Genomic DNA, 22341 nt, shown 5'->3' with positions numbered 1-22341 from the left:
GATTATATTTGAGTAGTATTTCACATATGTTGAATATTTTCATGTCGCTAGGCTACCTATTCATGCAGATGTGTAGATAGTAACTCGAGATAATCGCAGGACTACCATAGGATATTGTTAGTTATTTGGACCTAACCTAATTAGTTGGAGCTTCATGAAATAACACACAATTGCTAGTTTTAATATCAAGGTTGAATATCATGCCCATGCTTGTAATGTTATTGAGTTTTTGGTGAATTATCTTTGTGTTCCATTAATTACATGTTCTTTTTGCCAGTCCACTTACACAATGGTGTGACATATGTTGATACTACATACTTAGTATCCATCTAGCGTTCGTCAGCATGCAAAAGATCATCAACTTGACCTCTATTTTAGTAGAGATATGGTTCAAGCACGAAATCTCACAGCTCAATATGTTCCCATTGCACTCAGGATTGTTGATTATATGACAAAGAGATTATTAATTGCTCAATATGGCACTTTTCTATCAAAGCTACGAGTTATTGTCACCGTATAGGTTGAGGAAACATATTTGAATATATATTAAATTGTTGAGATATTGAGGAGTTTATCTATGTACACACATCAATAATAATGTCAAGTAGATGAATTACCTTTGTTCACACATTGGACAATATAGCATGTTGGAAGGGAGTAAAAAATATGCACACACGGTTGTTATCCGCTGATTCAAACCGGAAAAGAAAGGTTTTTGAGTGGAAATTAAAGTGCATTAAGAGATATGACGTTAGGAAACACAAGTGGTAGTGTGTAAAGAAACTAAGGAGGCATAGATGCCGTTCTTGATGTTGACGAGTGCCTCATGTTTCCTTTCTCCGCAATCACTCCATTTTTTATGACCGCAATAATGTTCGCTCCATAGATTGTGATAGTCTGTGAGTTACCACTATCGTTGTTCTGTGAACCATAACTCGGTCAAGTGCATCTTGCACCACCTTTTCAGATTCCGCATCCAGGGCACTAGTCGCTTCATCTAGTAACAATACCTTTGGAGCCTTTTACCAGTGCTCTTGCTATTGCCACTCTTTGCTTTTGTCCTCCTGACAACTGGATACCTTTTTCCCCAACATTGGTATCATAACCCTGATGAAACCACGCATAAATTGATAGATTGCAAATTAATTGTGGAATTTCTACCCATTGCTGTAATGCTCTCTTAGTCCATATACACGTATTAGTCTTTGTGCACATGAAGTAGTAAAGTACTTTAAGATACCTGGTGTAAGGCACTGATGAATTTATGGGCATTTGCCAATTCTGATGCTTCTATGACTTGTTCCTCGGTGGCATTGCCTTCCTTCCCATATGTTATGTTAGCTCTAATAGTATCATTAAACAAGACCGGCTCCTGGCTCACTACACCCATCTGCTGCCTTAGCCACTTCACTTGAGCTTTCTGATATCAACTCCATCAACCGTAATCTGCCCTGAATCAACGTCGTAGAACCTTTGTAGCAAAGAAACGACAGGTTGATTTTCCACTCCCCACTTTCTCCAACAAGAGCTACCGTCTTTATATTAAATTGCATTGTTAGCTTTAATATTTATTACAATTTTGTTAGCTTTAAGTTGAAACATTACCTGGCCAGAAGAAATTTCAAATGAGAGGTCCCTAAAGATCTGAATGCCAGGTCTACAAGGGTACCTGAAGTTAATATGACTAAACAAGATATCCCCCCTCATGTTTTCTAAAGTGGCTCCAGACTCGTCGGTATAGTCTATTTTAGATTTCTGGTCAAGAATACCAAAAACTGAGGCAACAGAAGTCTTAGCTTTCCCATAATCTGGAATAAAGGATCCTGATTGCGAAACACTCGTTGCTGCCAAACTCAATCCTAAAACACCTTAAGAATAGAATAATTTACTATCACTCACCCACGAAAGCATTGTAAAATTAAAAAAAAAAAGAAAATAGCAAACGAAAAGATGTTTCGGGTAAAACTGTACACAATAATGAATAAGTTACCTGGAAAACTTTAGGGAATGAAGTTTTGCCTGCTGCCACAAAAACGAGCTCCAACATAAAAGCTGATTGCATAAACTACAAACAACAGAAACAAAGATGAGCCAAAAGCAGCACCGCTAACTAATCCTTGTTTGATTCCTGCTTTTTGAGGACCTTCACATTTCTTTTCATATAACTTCATCACCTTATCTTCTGCACAAAAGGAAGCAATTGTTCTAATGCTTCCTACTGCATCACTTGCAACTTCACTTGCTTCCTCGTATTGTCTCTGGAAAAACCAAATACATACAACTTTAAATTCAGCATATTTATTAATCTCTATACAAGAAAAATACAGTGGATAACCTTTGTATCAGCACTGAACCCATTAACAAATCTCCTAGTAAAATATCCATTAAGTCCTATAAGCGGTATCAATATTAAAATTATAAAAGCCAACTGCCAATTTCCCATGAATGCAATGATTAAACCAGATAGTGCTGTAGCTGCGTTTTGAACAAGTAGAGAAAGATTATCCCCTACCAAGCCTCTCACAGATGCTGCATCCGTTGACAGCTTCGCCCCAATTATACGCTTGAATTTTGTGTCTTGTCAACCAACTTATTTCCATCTGAACCACTTTTTCAAAGCATTTTAATCGGATTCTTCTTATCAAGTTACACCCGGCTACACCAAAAAAGTCGGTCCTACATGGTGTTGCTATTAAACTTGCCAAACCAAGTACAAAAAGCATCAATGCCAGAACTCTGAATCCTTACAAAGCTCATGAGCTGGTTCAAAGAAAGTCTTTATCACAGTTGAAAGGAGATAACCATATGTTGGTAGGATGGCACCATTAACCACAGCAGCTATAGAGCCCAGCATGATCTGTGGGATTTTCTGGCCTGTTCAGAGAAGCCAACCGAACAAGTGAGACATTTGTAGCCGTGTAAGAATCTTCTAGTTTACTTCTGTCGCTACTAATAATATAAGAAGGTGATGATTCTTGGCTTAGGATAGAAATGCCCTCAGTAATCTCCCACATTCTGATCTCCACCTTGCGGTCTTTCCAAGTTTTTGTCTTGTGATCTTATAAGCTGACAGTATGCGCCATCAGGATCTTGTAATAACTCACAGGGTGAACCTGATTATTGAAACCAAGAAAACAACCTAGTGTTAGTTTAGATATTTGATCAGAATTCTTGTCATGGTGAATAAGAAAAACACCTTTCTCTATAATCTTGCCATTGTGAATAACGGCGATTGCATCAGAATTCTTTATGGTAGTCAAGCGATGGGCTACAATTATAGTTGTTCGGTTAAGCATGATTCTATCAAGTGCCTCTTGAACAGCCCTCTCTGATTCTGCATCAAGAGCACTTGTAGCTTCATCAAGTAACAATATCCTTGGGTTTTTCAGTATTGCCCTTGCTATTGCAATTCTCTGCTTCTGTCCTCCAGAAAGATGACTTCCGTGATCACCAACGATCGTATCTAGGCCCTACATGCATTTTTAAGATGACAGATATATAATTAAGTAAATGACAAGCTTTGCTAGAAGATGAACAACAATATCTCGTATTTTAAAACATTGAAATTTTGTTAGCAGGATTTTTTTATAGGGGTTAATTTCTAAAATAGGCATCCTTAACTAACTCCAATTCTAATAGAAGCAAGCCCTATAGCCAATCTCCAAAATAGGCATTCAAAGTCCACTTTTCAAAATTAGTCATGGCCAATCCAATAAAGACACATAAGCTGGTTAGGCACCACTAGGTAACATTCGGGCTGCAACTGAAATCTTTGCAAAGCTGACACAGCAAACCTTTATCTAACACGTGTCGTGAACATACTATGGAGGCTCAAGAGGAATGATTAGGTGCCAACTGTGCTTAGGCTATAGAGTAGTGTAAACCTTGAAGAAATGGCTCTATTGTAGCCTAAGCATTCTCGGCAAAAGTAGAGCCTTCCTTCGTGGTTTAAGCTCCTTAGTAGCCCAAGCAGAGTCGACACCCTCCTAGCCTAATTATGTAGATTCAATCATGAATAATCAACTAGACATCAAGATAATAGAACTTACTTGTAGGAATCGTGATCTTTGATGGATTCCCGTTATAGTACCTTAATCTGATGGAAGATCCTAGACTCTAGAGAGAATAATAATCAAATGGTGTTCTTATGGAGTTTTTATATTCATAACTCTTACGATTAATCCTAATGATCAATAATGAATTAATGATGTTGAGTTATAAAAAACTCTTTATATTCTTTATTTAAGGCATTTAAAGGGAAATCTTAATTCCCTCTATACTAATCAATATTTACAATTACTACCATCAAGTAATTGTTGGGGACTAGTTATGTTATATTGGTAAGAGTTGCTCAAATGATCCGCAAGGCCACACTCATGGGTTATTTCCAACATTGGCTTCTTTGTAGAGTGTTCATGATAAGTGTTAGGCCCCGTTTTGTATATTTAGTCTTTTGTATTGATTCAGTTATGTATTTGGGCCGATTGGTCATTTTGTACGTTGTTGGGTCACGGTCCATTGTAAAGAAACCCATTGGGCATTAAATTTGTTTTACTTCTCATGCATGCTTCCCTATAAATAGGAAGCATGCCATGAGAAGTAGGGGGTGGATAATTCAATAGAAAACCTTTTGGCAAAAACTCCATCACTTTTTCTCTTCTTATATCTCTTGGCTCTCTCTCTCTCTCTCACTAACCTTTCCTTGACTGAAAATAAACACAAGATCCGAGACCTCTTGGTTGCTTAGTGTGATTTTCGCTAGCACTAATTTAGGTTGATCCAAAGACGTTATTAGATCCACCCGAATAGGGACCTACAATTGGTATCAGAGCTTTGGCTCACTAATTGAGGGTTTTTGGATCACAACCTTGGGTTTTGATCTTGAAAAGAAGAAAATAAGTGTTCAAGTGTTCTTGACAAGAAAATATCAAAAATACAAAAAGAATTGGCAAAAATTTCATAAAATGTCTTAGAAAGTGTTCTTGGTGGAAATTTTAAGTGTTAAAGGTAGTGTTTACGGGTTCCAAGTTTGTTGGATTGATAAGTTAAAATTTTGCTTCGCTCAAGCATTGAACCAAACCTTGTACTTGTACTGACAAAAGTGGGTGGAACAGATCCTAAGGAAGATTTGCTTTCAGAAAGATAAAATTCTTTCGCTTCGCTTAGAATCCTTTCTCTTCGCTTGAAGCTGTTTCGCTTCACTTGAAGCTGTTTTGTGCGAAAAAGTTGACTGTTTTGAAGATTAAGCCTTGTTGAAGGCTTGTAACTACTTAGACCATGGCTAGCACTGATTCAGAACTATTGAAGGGTTATTTGTTGTTGGAAAATCAAGTGGGAACACCTCAAAAACCTCCTAAGTTTATGACCTTAGATGATAACTTTATTGATTTTAAATGGAGGTTCATGAACTTTATCTCATTAACTGAAACTGATTTGATGAGATGTTTTGAAGAGGGTCCTCATGTTCCAGTAACTCGCACTGATGCTGGGGAACAACCTAAGGCACCTGAAAATTATGATCAAGATGATTTGGATAAGTTAGCATAAGACAAGAAAGCGTTTCTGCTGTTGACAGTTTGTCTTTTAAATGAGATCACTGAGACTCTACGTGAACACAGAAGTGCCAAGGGATTAACGGAAGCTCTTGTTGAGATGGTTGAAGGAAATGCTGAAATTAGAGAAAACAAGAAAGCACTATTGAAGGAAGAATTCAACATGTTCAACCATCGTCAAGGTGAAGCTGTGCTAGATTTAGTGAAGAGGTTTGAGAAGCTCATGGAGGTACAGGTGTTAACATTCCCAACACTGAGGTCAATCACAAGTTGATGAACTCTTTTCCTTACAGTTGGAGTGTAAACACAATAACGATCAAGGGAACCACCAATCTGAATGGGATGACAAACAGTGAATTGATATCCACTATCAAATCATTTGAAATGGATGAACAGATGAGAATGAACAATCACATGAATTCTCTGAATCAAGCCGGAGTGAGTACTACATCTTCAAGTGTGCCATCTGCTTTTGTCAGCAAAACCCAACAGAATATGTATCCTGTAACCAATCCAAAGTACTCACCAAGTGTTCCTCCACAATCAACAACATTCATCTCCACCAGCAACTCCATCCAGTGCAAGTTCGTTTCAAAAGGCAGTTGACAGTGCAATTGCTCAAGCTCTGAAGGCACATGGAATTTCTGCAACAAAACCTCAAGCAAACAAGCCCTCTAGCTATTGTGAAGCCATTCCCATGCTGAATGATTCAAATATAACACTTGTTAAAGCTTTTCTGTCTTGTCATGAAGAGCTATTGCAAGGGAATCTGTTACCGGCTCAGTTTGAGATAGGTGATTTGAAAGACATCAATCAAAAGGATCTTGAGAAAATGGACATCAAGTACCAGATGGGCATGGCTGTGCAAAGGGCCACCAACTTCATCAAAACCTACGGGAAGGACAGCTTTAATGATTCTAATAGAAAGCGAATTGGTTTCGACAAGAGCAAGCTTTGATGCTACAATTGTGCAGAAATGGGTCACTTTGCCAGGGAATGCACAAATCCTCCCAAACCAGCAAACGATATTCATGTGACATAAGTAACTGATGAAGAGAATGAGAAAGCTGCTGGAAAGAGGCCTGAGGAACAAAAGCCAAACAACTCAGCTCCAAGAATCGGGAATCGTCCATACAAGGGCAGCTCAAGTTTAAACTCAAGAGCCCTTGTTTCTCAAACAGAGGTCCACACTAGTATGGATTGGGACGAACAGTTTCAAGAGCTGCAGAATCCACTGAATATGGTTGGCATGGTTTTCACTTCAAACAATGAAGCCTCTTCATCTTCTACTGCTGGTTCAAGTACATCACACCTTGATGAGGTAAAACGAAATCTTTGCACGGAAGCTTGTGTTAACAAGGTTACATACTATAGATACTTACAAGACGAAGTTTTGAAAGAAAATGCAAAACTTCGTCAGTTGAACACTGAATATGTAAAAGCTGATAAGATCTACATTGAAAAAATCAAAACTCATCACGATGATGTAGCTAATCTTAGACTTGAAATTTTTCGAGAAAAACATAATGTCATTTATTATAAAGGCATAATTAATGATTTAAAAGAAGAAATTAAGAAATTAAAACTCAAAGTTTCTGATAAGAAAGGAAAGGAAAAACAAGTCGAAATATTTGAGGCATCATCTGAGAAATTAGATGAGCTTATTGGAGCCCAGAGAAGTACTAAAGTTAAAGCGGGGCTGGGGTACGATTACACTGTCGTACCACCACCATTCAATGATAACTACACCAGTTTGCCCCACTTTAGCTATAATACTTCTCCTGATGAAGAAATGGCGTACGGGGTTGGTAGGATACCAAAACATGTGACATTTGTTCCCGCAGCATCTCAAACTGTTGCTCCAATCCAATCATTTGATAAATCTAACATCAATGTGTCTTGTGGAGCAGGTGATATAAACAATGGTGATTGTGGGAAGGTTAATCAAGGTTTTAAGCAAAATGGAGGATTAGTCTTGTGTGGGTCTAACAAAAACTATTAACAACCCTGTCTGTAATAAAGTTTGTGAATCTATGTTAGGATGTTTGATGTCGGGATCAAAAACTGTATTTTGTGAAACCACTAGTGAAGACAGTTGTAATGATGTATGTAATGAAAGTGAATGTTCTTCGTCTGATTCTGAGTTTGAAACAGTTTTTGATGAAACAAAAGAGGCTATAGTTGATGAACAGACAAGTTCTAGTTGCTCGTCAACTGATCGTAATTTTGAGAACTTGAGAAAACAAGAAACTGCTTTTGAAAAGGAAAAACCAAGTACGTCGTGTAAATATGCGCCTTCAAAGAAAACTTCATTTTCACAAAATACTGATTACAGTAATAGTTCTCAATTTTATGATCAATTTGATAGTACCTATTACTACTCTGGTCAGAAACCTAGGCAATCAAATTACTTTGCATCTAATCATTCAAATGTGTTCTCAGATAGAGGTTATCAAAATGTTAACCCTACCACATCACCTCACCCCACATATTTCAGTGATCAACATGTCTATGATTGTAACAAAAGAAAATGTTGTTTTGTGTGTGGAAATCCGTCTCATCTTGCAAGACATTGCAAGAACTGGCATAAGCAACAAAGAGACGCTAAATGTAAGTTTGGTCAGACATTTGCTGAGTTAAATGTTCAATCTAAGAAAATGTCTTATCAAACTTATACCTCAGCTAGTAAGACGGATTCAAAAATTAAAAGAACCAACAAACCCAAGAGAAAGGAAGCGGTTAGCCAAGGGGTCAGAAGCTGAAAACCCTAAAATCCCCTCTAAACCGTTTACCAAAGCAAACAAAGAAGATTTGATAGTTAAGCCCAAACCAAAACGAAGGCAATCAAGAAAACCTTTTCAGAACCGAGGAAATCTTAACACAAGTTCCTCAAGTGATTGCACTTCAGATTCAGATTCTCCAAAAGATTATATTTTTAAGAACATAAAATAAAATTGGGTGATTTTTTGTTTGCTTTTCCCGAGACAAGTTCGTCTCGGGGCCCTTCTACTAACTAGCTGCTCATGTATGTAGGGTCAGCCTGGAAGGCCTATCAACAACATTTGGTACTTGGACAGTGGTTGTACCCGACATATGACGGGAGATGAGTCCCTGTTGTTTGACATTAAACCATTCGATGGCGGACATGTTTCCTTTGCTGGTGACGTAGGAGGAGAAATCACGAAACAAGGCAAGGTCTCAAATGGCACATTAACCTTCGACGAAGTCAATCTTGTGGAACAGCTCAACCACAACCTGCTAAGCGTCTCTCAGATCTGTGATAAGAAATTTTCAACTATTTTCAACTCTTTTCACTGAAAATGAATGTCTTATTCTTAAACCAGGCTTTAGAGTCCCTGAAGAGTGGATTATGTTGCGTACTCCAAGGCACAACGACGCTTACATTCTGGACATGAGACGCAATTATTCCATGCGGTCTGCTTCCTGCTTAATGTCCAAGGCCTCGGAGAACGACTCATCCTTATGGCATCGTCTTCTAGGGCATGTCAACTTTAAGAACTTGAATAAGTTGGTTAAAGGTGACCATGTGAGGGGCTTGCCAGTAAAATCTTTTCATTGTGTTGAAAAATGTTTATCTTGCTCTAAATGCAAACAGCACAAACTCCCTCATCGTCCTAAGACTGTCAATTCCATAAATTTCACTCTTCAACCGTTGCATATGGATCTTTTTGGTCCCGTTCAACCAATGGCAATAGGTCAAAAAGCCTATTGTCTGGTTATTACTGATGATTACTCGCGTTTCAGTTGGACTTTTCTACTAGGACACAAGGATGAGACATCTCAGTTTCTTATCAGATTTATCGTGTTGGTTGAGAATCAGACGGACAAACGAGTCAAGTGCATTAGAAGTGACAATGGAACAGAATTCTGCAACAAAGTAATCAACGAATTCTGTCACATCGATGGGATTCTACGTCAATTCAGTGCACCCTACACTCCTGAACAAAATGGGGTGGCTGAATGACGAAATCGAACACTGGTTGAAGCCGCAAGAACCATGCTGTCATACTCCAAACTCCCTTTATTCTTCTGGGGGGGAAGCCATTAACACTGCTTGCTACACTCAGAAGCGTGTGTTGCTGAACAAAAGACTGAATAAGACACCTTATGAAGTCTTTTATGGAAACAAGCCAAGGGTTAATTTCTTCAAGACATTCGGATGTCCTTGCACAGTGCTTTAGTCAAATGTTGCTACAACTTCAAAGTTTGCTGAAAAGGCAGATGAGTGCTATTTTGTTGGTTATTCCACTGACAAAAGTTCTTATCGTGTCTTCAACAAGAAATCCCGAGTGATTTTGGAATCCTTCAACATTGATTGGCAAGAACTAAACCCTACCGATGCACACAATGGTCCTGATTAGATGTTTGATTATGAAGGCTTGTTCAGGAAGTTTCGAGGAATGTATGTACCACCTTCTGCACCAGTGATGTCTCCTATTGTTTCTGCACCAACTCCAACAAATGTTGATCAGTCAATCTTGATGCACGCCGTTGTGAAAGGTCTGACAGATATTCAGATTGCTGCACCTGCACCCGCACTTAATGTTCCACACGTGGCAAATCAACCAGTTCCGGCAGTCAATGTGCAAACATCAGCAGACTCTACTGAAATACCCGCTGTCGAAGACACAGATGATTCAGACACCGACTCATTTATGTCAGCTGACAATGTGGAAAACAATCAGACCAATCAAGCGGTGGATCAGCAAACCCACCAAACGGAAACTTCCCAAGCTGATGATCCGAGTATAGTTGAATCAGTTCCTACACCTTTCTCTGAAGATGACATCCATGGATCTGCTGAGGAAGCTATTCAAGAGAATGTGTAGAATGACACCGTTCCTATTGGAACTTCTCGCAGCACTGACTCATCGTCGGTTCCTGCAATCGTCGTACCTTTCTACGACAACCTATGGGAAAGCGCCATCGCTCAGGAACATTTGGTTGATCAAGAAGAAGATGCAAACGATCCCCAACCAAATGCTGCTGTCGATATGACCGCAGTCTTTCATCCCATAGAAAGCTTGACCATTGAGCTTGAGGCAACACCAGTCGAGAGTGTCGAACAAATTCCACAGTTACCAATCCATCGCCGACATCCGATTGAGAACATCATTGGAGATCCGACCGCTGGCATCCAAACACGCAGCACCTCTGGTAACATTAACAGATGTCTTTTGGCTTGTTTTATTTCACAGGTAGAGCCCAAGGACTACAAAGTTGCATTGAAAGAGAACTCTTGGGTAGAAGCAATGCAGGAAGAGCTGTTACAGTTCAAGAAGCTAAACGTTTGGAGGCTAGTGAAGAAACCAGATCACAAGAAGCCAATCGGAACAAAATGGGTGTTCCGTAACAAGAAAGATGACAAGGGGGTGATTATAAGAAATAAAGCCCAGTTAGTTGTGCAAGGTTTTTGGCAACAAGAAGGACTTGAATATGATGAAGTTTATGCACCGGTGGCCAGATTGGAAGCAATTCGTATCTTTTTGGCCTATGCCTTTTACATGAATTTCAAAGTATATCAGATGGATGTGAAGACTGCTTTCTTGTATGGGAAAGTAAAAGAAGAAATTTATGTTAGCCAACCACCAGGTTTTGAAGACCCAAATTATCCTGACCACGTTTACCGTCTTGACAAAACACTTTATGGTCTTCACCAAGCTCCTCGTGCTTGGTATGCCACACTGGCTGATCATTTAGTAAAGAACGGTTACAAGAGAAGCATTGTTGATCAAACTCTCTTTGTCAAGAAAGTGAAGGATGATTTAATTCTCGTTCAAGTATATGTTGACGACGTTATCTTCGGGTCCACGAATGAGACTCTGTGCAAGGAGTTTTCTGAGATCATGCAGAAGCGATTTGAAATGAGCTCCTTAGAGGAGATGACTTTCTTCCTGGGCTTACAAGTTGAGCAAAAGAAGGACGGGACTTTAATTCATCAAGAAAAGTACGTTCATGACATTGTTCAGAAATTTGGATTCAAGGACTCAACAGATTTCATGACACCAATAGCTACGCGTCCTGTTCTCCCTCCTGATCCATCAGGAAAACCAGTCGATCAACACCTTTATATGTCAATGATTGGTTCCTTGATGTATCTCACTGCAAGCAGACCGGGCATCATGTTCCCTGTTTGTCAGTGTGCCAGATATCAATCTGACCCAAGAGAATCTCACATGACTGCTGTCAAGCGTATCTTCAGATACATAAAAGGGAGACCGCGTTTGGGTCTTTGGTATCCAAAAGATTCTCCCTTGGAACTTCATGCCTACACTGACAATGATTATGGGGGTTGCAACTTGGACAGAAAATCCACATCTGGTGGGTGTCAATTCCTGGGAGATCGGTTGATCTCATGGCAGTGCAAGAAACAAGTTACTGTGTCTGCATCCACAGCCGAAGCCGAGTACATCGCCGCATCCAGCTGCTGCTCTCAAGTGATATGGATCCAGCATCAGCTGCTGGATTACGGTTTGAATTTCTATGGATCAACGATCAAATGTGATAATGAGGCGGCCGTTGCTATTGTCAAAAACCCGGTCCAGCACTCAAAGACTAAGCACATTGACATCCGGATACATTTTATTCGTGATTGTTATGATCGCAAGCTTGTCGACATAAAACGGGTCCATACTGATTTTAACTTTGCAGATCTCTTTACAAAAGCTTTCAGTCATGCCCGATTTTTGTTTCTCGTTGAGTCATTGGGCATGATTTCCTTTCAGTAAATTTTATCGTCTATCTTTTAATTTAAAACTGTAAATATTTTTCAAATATGTCACACTTTTAGAGGGAGAAAATGAGCTAACTTTAACTCACCATAAAGATTTTAAATTTTCTTTCAGTAAAACAAAAATTGAGTCACTTGACTTAACAAAAAGATTTTATTTTAATATATAATATTGATTTCATCTTTACTACTATTAAAGTAAATTCTAAGAAAATTCAAAAAGAATTATCCCGTTTAGAGGGAGCTCCTGCTTAGATGGAGTCGGATAATTAAACTTTTCAAATTTTGAGAAATTGATCCGACCAGTGGAAAGTGATAGTACATTGGTTTGTAATGATTTTAGCGCGTTAAAAGAATAGAACATAAGGCTACAAGGTCATACACTGATGTTTAGGTAGGCTTGACAAACAAGTAAGTGTCAGGTGATATAAACTTAAATTCTTGCCGGTACTAGTGGATATACAATTATGAAGCAGTTGCATGACTCCGCAAAGTCATATTCATGAAGGCAAAAATGTAACTATACATGTCATACCCAAGCCTCTCTTTACCTGATCATAGTCGTCTTATGAAAGTCAGTGTCAATTTTAATTTTCATTGAGTCAAGTAAAAAGTTAAGAAAAGCAAGAAAAAAAAAACAAAAGAGTCAAAAACACAAAAGAAAAGAAGTCAGAAAAAGAGTCAGTCCTAGGAATTTTAACTTCTGATTTATTTCTTCATTTATTTTCGACTCAAGCCTTAGACTTTCTACGTTTATAGTCATACAAGATCTGATTGTTAAGGCCCTGAGTCTTCTGCTTTGTTTTATTTTCTTGCTTTGTTTCATAATATGGTATTATCCGACCTGATTGTTATGGCCTGAACTTCTACCTTATTTTAATCTTTCTAGATCGAGTCAAGTGTGCAAAGCACAAAGTGTCATGTGTACAGTGTACAATAAGTCAAGTTTGTTAATAAGTGTACTGTGATCAACTAAGAAAGGTCTAAGTCAAGTTGAGGTGATATGTTAACACAAAGTAGGCCTGAGATATGATGGAATCAGTAACATGTATGATTAAGTGGGGACCACATAAGCACCGTGCCTAATTGTACTTTAAATGTATCACTTCTGGCATCAAAACACTTGTCAAGTTAAAAAGGAGGACAATATCTATAGTCAATGGTGAACTTGTGTCACAATAATTTCAAAATGGAAACGCGATCTAGGGCTTTGCAAATCAATATGATTCCATATCGTGATCATTCTTTGAAAATTAACCAAAGAAAATTCTATGTAAATTAATTTACTTTTACTAATTTTAACTTTAAAATGCTTTAAATTTTTAAGTATCTGCATAGTTTAATTTTTAATTTTATTTTAATTTTTATTTATTTTATTTTATCTTATCTTTAATTTTAATTCTATTTTTAATTTTATTTTAGTATCTTCTTTTATTATATTTTGTTTTGACAAAAGAGATCGAACGTGCAAATGTTAACAGTTAAGGACCGACAAAAGAAAAACCTTATAAATAATCATGTGCTCGGATTCGGTGGGTAAATGTTTTTCGGGTTTGAAAATGCAAATATTTTTAAAAACCGAGGACTGAGAGTGTATTTTCGGTGAATACTCATGATGTTTTGACCTTATCGCGAGATAGGCTGACCCTATATATAAGGGAAATCTAAAATATCTTTCACTATTCACCAAACACTTTTGAGATTTACTCTCTTCTCTCTCAATCTTCAAACTCTCATACCCAGATCTTCTTCATTTTTCAAAGAATCCGGCCCTTATAATCACAAATCATGCCGTTGAATCCAGAATATCCACCTTCGGTGCAACATCAAAACACCACAAATCATTTCATCTTCATGTTTCTGGGTTCTCGTGGATCGAGACGACGGTTCAGATGAGCCGTCGGCTTGATTCATGACTGATCTTCGTATGAAATTGATTCATATGTTATGAACAATTTGTTGTTGGACTTATTGATTTTGAATATCATCATTAATTATTAGAATTAGGGTTGTTTGTATAAAGTTTGTAGATTTAAGTTTTTTTGTTTTGTTTATTTGAATGTTCTAAGGACAACTTGATCTAGTAAACAGAGGAGATTCAAGTTCAAACTTTCCAGAAACCTAATTCGCATATAGGCGACCTTGTGTAAAGAAAGGGAAGGATCAAAAGGGACTAAGTATAGGCCTTCGTATGAAAGGGTTTTTCGCTTCGCTTTAACTCATGCGAAGCGAAACACCTTTCTGTTTCGCTTCGCTTGACCCCATGCGAAGCGAAACACCTTTTTCGCTTCGCTTGACCCCATGCGAAGCAAAACACCTTTCTGTTTCGCTTCGCTTGACCCCATGCGAAGCGAAACACCTTTCTGTTTCGCTTCGCTTGACCCCATGCGAAGCGAAACAATGTCTCATGCGAAAAACTCATACTTAGCAAATTTTTCAGAGTCTCAAACATAGTGCCACTGATCTGTTTTTACTCAAATAAACTGTTTGGTCCATTGGACTGTTTTGAACCTGATCTTTGTACAGTATGATCTAATTAACTTATAAATTAACTTGTTAACTCATTTAATCTAAATTGTACAGTATAAAATCTAATCTATCTAACATGTAAATACTTAATGTCTACGTACATATCTTGTTGGTTTTGTTTTGTCTTAATGATGATTCTCATGATCTTTTGATTTTCAATTTCAGGGTCATAACAACTTCTGTGCTCTCGAGTTGCCTAAGGCAAAGGCTGATAAGGTGTTCACTCCTATGGTCAAGGGGCTCAGGCAATCACCCCTTGCCTATGCCATCACTGCAAATCCAGCCATTTACTACAAGTGGGTCTTAGATTATTGGGCATTCGCCAGGGTTGCTGATGATTCTCTATCATTTACAACAACCGTTGCCAGACAGGAATTAACTATCACCGAAGATGACATTAGAAGGGTGTTAAAGATTGATGACCAGCCCGGTTACAAGTATGAGAGAGGAAACAAAAAGAAGCTAGAAGGTTTCGTTGCTCAGATGGGATACGACACGGAATGGAAGAGCTTAGAGAAGAGTCATCTGTCACCATACTGGAGATTTCTCTTCCACATCATCACTCATTGTTTCACAGACATTCGAGGTGGTTTTGACAGCATGAGTACGGACTGGGTTCGTATTATGTCCGCATTGACCAACAAGGAGAAGTTCAATTACTCAAGACGGATATTTTTGTGCATGCTCGCGAACATCAAGAGCGAAGCTACATGGTTGATGTACCCGAGATTCGTGTAGATGTTGTTAGATGATCTGATTCCAGATATTCAAAGGCTGGGATTCAAGAAGGCAAAGGACAAGAAGTCACACCCTGAGCCATTTCATGTGCACAAGATCAAGGTATCTGTTTTTGGTGTGTTGTTGAGCACCAAGGGCAGAGGTCATCAGTATACGGGACCATGACCTGGGCCCAAGTTTGGTTTGTTTGAAAAGACAGAGCCTGCTGGGGATGAGGCGTCTGGTGAAGGTGAAGGTGATGAAGAACCCGTAGCTGAAGGTGGTCAAGATTCATCTGATGAGCCGGCTGAGGATCGAACAAAGGCCAAGCATGATTTGAAGAGAAAGGCGGCTGAAAAAGGAAAATTGATAGAACTTGAGGAGGAGGAAGAAGACCATCCGCCCCTGAAGTGTTTGAGGAGACTTGGAGACTCCCAGAAGTCAACCAAGTCTCATGTCAAGTCTCCCTCACAAGACAAGCCCTCAGACCAACCAAAAATAATCAAAGAAGCCCTGGCCCAAGCCCTCAAAACCCTAGATGTAACTAAAATAAAAATCCCTGCCCACAAACCAACCAAAACCAGAAAGAAAACCAAAGCTAAGAAAACCAAGACCCTACTTCATGACTCACCTGAATCCTCACCTGAACCCTCACCAATAGACCAACCAATTTCAACATTCCTACCCTAAATACCTTCCTTACCACACTCACCACCACAACAACAAACCCAACCCGAACCAACTCAAGCCTCAACACCACCTGCAAAACCAACCTCATCCATATTCACTTCATCAGTCTTTAGCTCCCCAATACAAACAACAAGCTTATGGAGCAAAACCATTCTTACTTCCCCAACCCAATCTGTCACACCATCTGCAATAAGACCAACACCACCCACCACTATAACTCCACCAATCCTTACTCAAGCCATCACCTTACCATTGCCAACAACCTCACCACCCATAGCAACCACCACCCCACCATCCACCATTATCTCACCCAAACCCATCTCCCGAGGGATGTCATCGACACCTCCAGTGTATGTTGATCCTATCCTCGATAGGATCGTTGCACTGGAGGAATCAAACGCCAAACGGGCGGAACGAGAGATTGCACTCCTCAAGCTCATCAAAGATATGAAGCAAAAGGCTCTTGAGGATGAAAAGGAAAAGGCGGATCTGAGGGAAAGGATCCGGGTGTTGGAAGAACAGAAGGCAACAAGCGATGAAGTTGCTGAAAATCAACGGTTATTGACCAACACCTTCCACACCCGAATCCAGAATCTACAAACGTTGATGAATCATGAGGCCTCTGAGAACGCTAATCTGAGAGCCGATCACACTAGACTTGGAGATAGACTGGCTACACTTGAAAGAGACTTACCAAGTGCTAGTGCTCTCAGATCAAGCGTAAACAAGAAGATTGAAGATGCTACGAGAAGGTGGGACGTTGAAAAGGAAGCTACGAACTCAAGAGTTGCTGATTTGGAAAATCAACTTGCTTCCTCCACCTCTCTCGATACGCTCAGAGCAGACATGGAGGCCATTAAAGAAAGAATCAAGGAACAAGACCGTCTGAATGAGCTACAGCTCAAGACTAATGAAGAGATGGTGAGCAAGTACCAGATGGCCTCAGACCTCATGGGCATTCAAGAAGACGAATTTCATGGTCTGGAGGATAGGCTTGACGCTGTGTTTAGAACTTGGAGAAAGTCTGGTGAGACTTCTCAAGTTGGTGGTTCGCAACCTGCCCCATGTCCTTCTATGACCATGCGAGGCGTATAGGCTGTGGTGTCTGAAGGAGAGGCGACTGTTGGTCGGTTAGTACAACAGGACAGCCAATCTAGCGGTGTTGGTGGTGGTTATGATGGTGATGAAGAAGATGATGAAAACGATGACGATGATGAAGTTCATGATAGCTTTGATGATGATGATGATGATGATGATGATGGTGATGGTGACAACGGTGGTGGTGGAGATGGAGGGGCCGGGGCGGCAGGAGGTGGAGGTGGAGATAACACTCAATCACCTCCACACTCTCAACACGATGCTCAAGACCCTGCTAACCCCGGTTCAGCCAGCAAAGTCAGAGAGGATGACTCACTACTCGATAGCTTGTATAAAGATATCATCTCTCTGACTGAAAATACAAGTGTGATCGTTGATTTTATTAATGCAGGTATGAGCTTTGAGGAGTTCATCGAAGGAACGGGAATGGAGAAGGCAACAAATGAACAAGACGATGACATTAACTACTCACCAAATCCGGATACTCCTCCCGCTCAAGCTTCAGAGGCTCCTGCAACCGATCCTGTCATTGTCCGCCCGCCAAAGAAGAAGTGAAAGACGCACATTGTCTCAAACTGTGCGTCTGCCCGCATGCTCAACTATCCGTATCATGACGACTCGCTGATTGTATACGCAAGGTACGATCAGCGGAATAGCGTTTGGGCCATCAGACGTTACAGCGGGGACCTCATCTATCTTAGTCATCACGAGCTGAAGACTCTACATGAGCTTGATCTGAACTATCTACAGAAAGCCCTTGGTCATGGTGCTACTGGAAGTACGCTGGAAAGTTGGGTCCCGACTTATCTACAGCGTCAATCGAGAGTCAACTACAAGTACTTCAAGCCGAATAAGGGTCGAAAGTACAAGAACCCAAAAGAGATAAACCCGGCTACCGGAGAGCCTCGCACTATGTGGAGATACAAGGCGCCAAAAGAATGTCACGAGATTTATCATGGCGAGCCCTATCTTCCCAACACTCTCCGAGACTTCATCGATTGGGAGTTTGACAACACAACCGGCTAGGCCGTCATTCACTGCCGTGATATGCACGAGATCAGAGTGTTTGACGAGTATGAGCTTATGGGACTACACATTGAAGATGTGAGGAAGCTCTACAACAAGCCGCTGGGAACTGTCGAGGATTTGGGACGTCAGAATACCGACCGGATAGTGGAAGCCTTCAACAAGTTCGTGCGTAGACTTGTTGAACTTCCACTAACCGAGGACGAGTGCCTGATATACGACACCGACGGGTTTCAATACTAAAGACTAGAGGGAGATTGTTAGGCCCCGTTTGTATATTTAGTCTTTTGTATTGATTCAGTTATGTATTTGGGCCGATTGGTCATTTTGTACGTTGTTGGGCCACGGTCCATTGTAAAGAAGCCCATTGGGCATTAAATTTGTTTTACTTCTCATGCATGCTTCCCTATAAATAGGAAGCATGCCATGAGAAGTAGGGGTGGATAATTCAATAGAAAACCTTTTGGCAAAAACTCAATCACTTTTTCTCTTCTTATATCTCTCGGCTCTCTCTCTCTCTCTCACTAACCTTTCCTTGATTGAAAATAAACACAAGATCCGATACCTCTTGGTTGCTTAGTGTGATTTCCGCTAGCACTAAGTTAGGTTGATCCAAAGAAGTTGTTAGATCCACCCGAATAGAGACCTACAATAAGTGCCACATAATGGTTTTATCACATCAGATTTTTAGTGTTGCCCCAGATGGTGTCTAACCAGCTTATGCATTTTTATATGTATTGGCCCAATTTATTCCATGACCAATATGAAAAGGTGAGCTTTTCTTGCCTATTTTGGATATTTTATGGTCAACATGCCTTAATTTTTCCTTTCTATTGTGCAGGCATAGGTGGTTTTCTATAGTGCAAGCATAGGTGGTTACTCGGTTACTTAACATACAAACAGAAACAAAGTTGGTTACGCTGTAATGAATATAGTTGTACGTACTATAAGTGGAACATCAAGATTTAAATTTAGCATATGCAAATGAGTATGAAATCAAACCTGGGGGAATTTGTCAATAAATGTGGCAGCATTGGCAAGCTCAGCAACGGATTTGATCTAGTCAAGTGTTGCACCATCCTTCCCATAAGCGATATTATCTTTAATAGTTGAATTGAACAAAACAGGTTCTTGGCTGACAAGACCTATCTTGCCTCTGAGCCACTTCAGTTGGTAGTCTTTGACATTGATGGCGTCGATTAAAACCTCACCAGTTTGGGGGTCGTAAAACCTCTCTATAAGGCTAATTACAGTTGATTTCCCGCTCCCGCTCTCTCCTACTAGAGCCATGGTTGTACCGCTTGGTATAACAAGAGAAAGCCGGTTAAAGATCTTCTCCTCTGGTCTAGCTGGATAGCTAAAACTAACTTCCCTTAGTTCAGTATCACCACGAATGTCATCGAGTGTCATACCTCTCGTGTCATATGGGTCTATTTCCGACTTCCTATTTATTACCTTGAATAGTTTAAAAGCTGCAACTCTTCCAGAGGCAAAAGCACTCAAGCATGGTGAAGCCTGTCCTAAGGAGCTGATGATCATGGCAAGTATTTCAGTTATACAACATACATACACACACACACACACATGCAGCTATAACTTACAGAGAGCTTATCATGACAGCCAACATTACATTTATGACCTGTCCTCCAGTATATCCTTTTTCAATAATCAATTTGCCACCATACCATATGGTCAACGAGTAGCAACAGAACAAACAAAACATAAATATGCCACCACCAAGTCCGGAGACAAGACCCTCTTGGACCCCCGCCCTGTAAGCTTTTTCAAGAGACTTTTCATACTTGGCAATAGCTTGTTTCTCCCCTGTGAACGATGCAACCTGTATAAATCATGAGTCGTTATGAAGAGCGACTGATTAATAGTTGATTAATTCTCACTTACGGTTCTAATGGAGCTAACTGTCTGTTCAACTACAGCTGCTCCAACAGAATAAGCCATATGTCCCCTAGACATTAGCTTTGCTATGAGGACAGTCATGAAGGCTGCGGAGATCACAAGAGGAGGAATTGCAGATAATAACACAAGGGAAAGAAGCCACCCTTGTGAAAAAGCAATAACGAATCCTCCGAGGAATGTCGAAATCAGTTGTATGAATTTTCCAACCTGTTTGATCAGGATACTAATTTATACAACTTTCTAAACTCTGAAATAAAATGCTAGTAAATTATGCGGATATTTAACTTATGCCACTATGTACCTTCTCTCCCATTGCATCTTGAATAATGACAGTGTCACCAGACATACGCTCAACAATTTCTCCGCTCTTGCTCTCCAGATCAAAATATCCTACTTCTTGACTCAATAGCGCTCTCAAGTATATACTTCTGATTCGTGCAGCCTGCCTCTCCCCGCTCACCATCCAGCAAACCACATCTACAATATAGTTACAGATTTGTTTACACAACCAAGCAAGTGTATGGTGGGACAAGAATAACAAACTTACTGAAAAATGCAGCCACACCAGTCCCCAGAGCCAAGTAAACATATTTAAGTGATACCTAATTATATAAACAAAAGAAAAAGAAAATAAAAACACAAAATGTTGTAGCTTTTGCTTCATAAAAAGTAATGAAACAATGAATACAAGTACTCAAAAGTTATTCAGGCTTTTAAAACCTTGGAGACTTGATGAACAATATCCTTGTCATCTTGATTCCCTCCAAATGTGTCAATGAGCTCCCCGAATATCAGTGTCTGAAGAGGCATGGCGATCCCGTTTCCAATGGCAGTTATTGTTCCAATGATCATAAGCACACAGTCAGTGGAATCCGCAAAAGTAAAAAGCTTGTGGTATGGGGCTATATTTTCACTATCTGCTTCATTATTTTTATTTCTTGTCTCCGGGACTGGTACAGACGACATCCTTTTTTCTGGTTTCATGTCTGGACTCCCTTCATTCATTATTCAATCAGCCACTATCCAAGTGCTTTAAATATCACTTACAAGTGAGAGAATAATAATGGCTGAATTAAAAAACTTGTTCTTAAAAATTTGAGTTGAAAATGTATAAATTACTAACTCAAAGGTGATCAATAATATCAGGTCTGAATGTGGACATATAATATATATGTCATTTACGTGTGAAAGATTAGATGTAAAGCTACAAATTATTTAATTAATCATGATATACTTTACCAAATTCACCGTTCCAGCTCTTTTGCACAACCATAAAAAATCTTCAGGTGTTGAAAGCAAGTCATGAGAAATAAAGATTGTTACAAGATATTACTAGCATTTGCATGGAGTAATCTGAGAGTCATGATAAAAACCACGTTTATTTCAGCCCTTCTTCCCAGAAACATGGCCGTCTCTGAGATTTCGAGTGCCTGCAAGATGAGTACTAAAAATGTCCCTTATATAAAAAAAATTAATCCCAAAAAAGATTGACGATAGTTATAGTAGTACTTCATTACTAGCTAGGCCTAGACTTTATTAGATTCTTTAATGTTTAATAGACTTGTTCAAAAAAAAAAAAACTAGGTGCTTATCGGTTTCTTTTCAGCCATTTTTAACCCAACTCACCACTTAAGGTTAAAAAAACTTTACATTTATATATTTTTTTAAAAATATTCCGGGCCCATACCAAGACCATCCCTAGACGTTGGTTGAACCTTGTATACAGAAACTTGACAACCATACCACGAGACTAATAAGGTGGTCTCCTAATATCCCTCTTACGTTAATTAACGGACACAATTCCATCTATACTAAATATTGTAACTATTAGCAAAATAAAAAATAGTAACCATAGGTTTTAGTTTGAATCTTCAAATGTCATAAACTGTCTTAACTGGTCACGTCTCAACATCCAAGGAACAAACATGTACCAATGAAACAAACTTATCACTCATCAACTATAAACTTTATATTTGTTTGGTCCCATGCTTTCGGTTGGTAAGAAAAACAAAAAAAATAATAGGTATGCTTCCTAATATTTTTTATTGTTTTGTTTATTAT

At 39.4% G+C, this 22341-nt stretch overlaps 1 pseudogene across 1 annotated transcript; it reads right to left on the bottom strand.

Moving 5' to 3' along the window:
* Window positions 1-720: 720 nt before the first annotated feature.
* LOC143535438 (ABC transporter B family member 11-like) lies at window positions 721-21393 on the bottom strand (annotated as a pseudogene). Its single transcript, XR_013135714.1, has 12 exons — window positions 21001-21393; window positions 20828-20882; window positions 20582-20757; window positions 20266-20487; window positions 19965-20203; window positions 19366-19891; window positions 3197-3470; window positions 2336-3113; window positions 1974-2258; window positions 1606-1852; window positions 1241-1535; window positions 721-1107 (listed from the first exon to the last, which is right to left on the bottom strand). The product of XR_013135714.1 is annotated as an ABC transporter B family member 11-like (transcript).
* Window positions 21394-22341: the final 948 nt, after the last annotated feature.

Source organism: Bidens hawaiensis, unplaced genomic scaffold, assembly GCF_021521415.1.
Source record: "Bidens hawaiensis isolate Kalapana, Puna unplaced genomic scaffold, B.hawaiensis_p1.1 tig00010472_1, whole genome shotgun sequence".
In the NCBI taxonomy this organism is placed as follows: domain Eukaryota; kingdom Viridiplantae; phylum Streptophyta; class Magnoliopsida; order Asterales; family Asteraceae; genus Bidens; species Bidens hawaiensis.
Note: the sequence above shows the minus strand (reverse complement) of the source record. Positions and strands in the feature narration are given on the sequence as shown.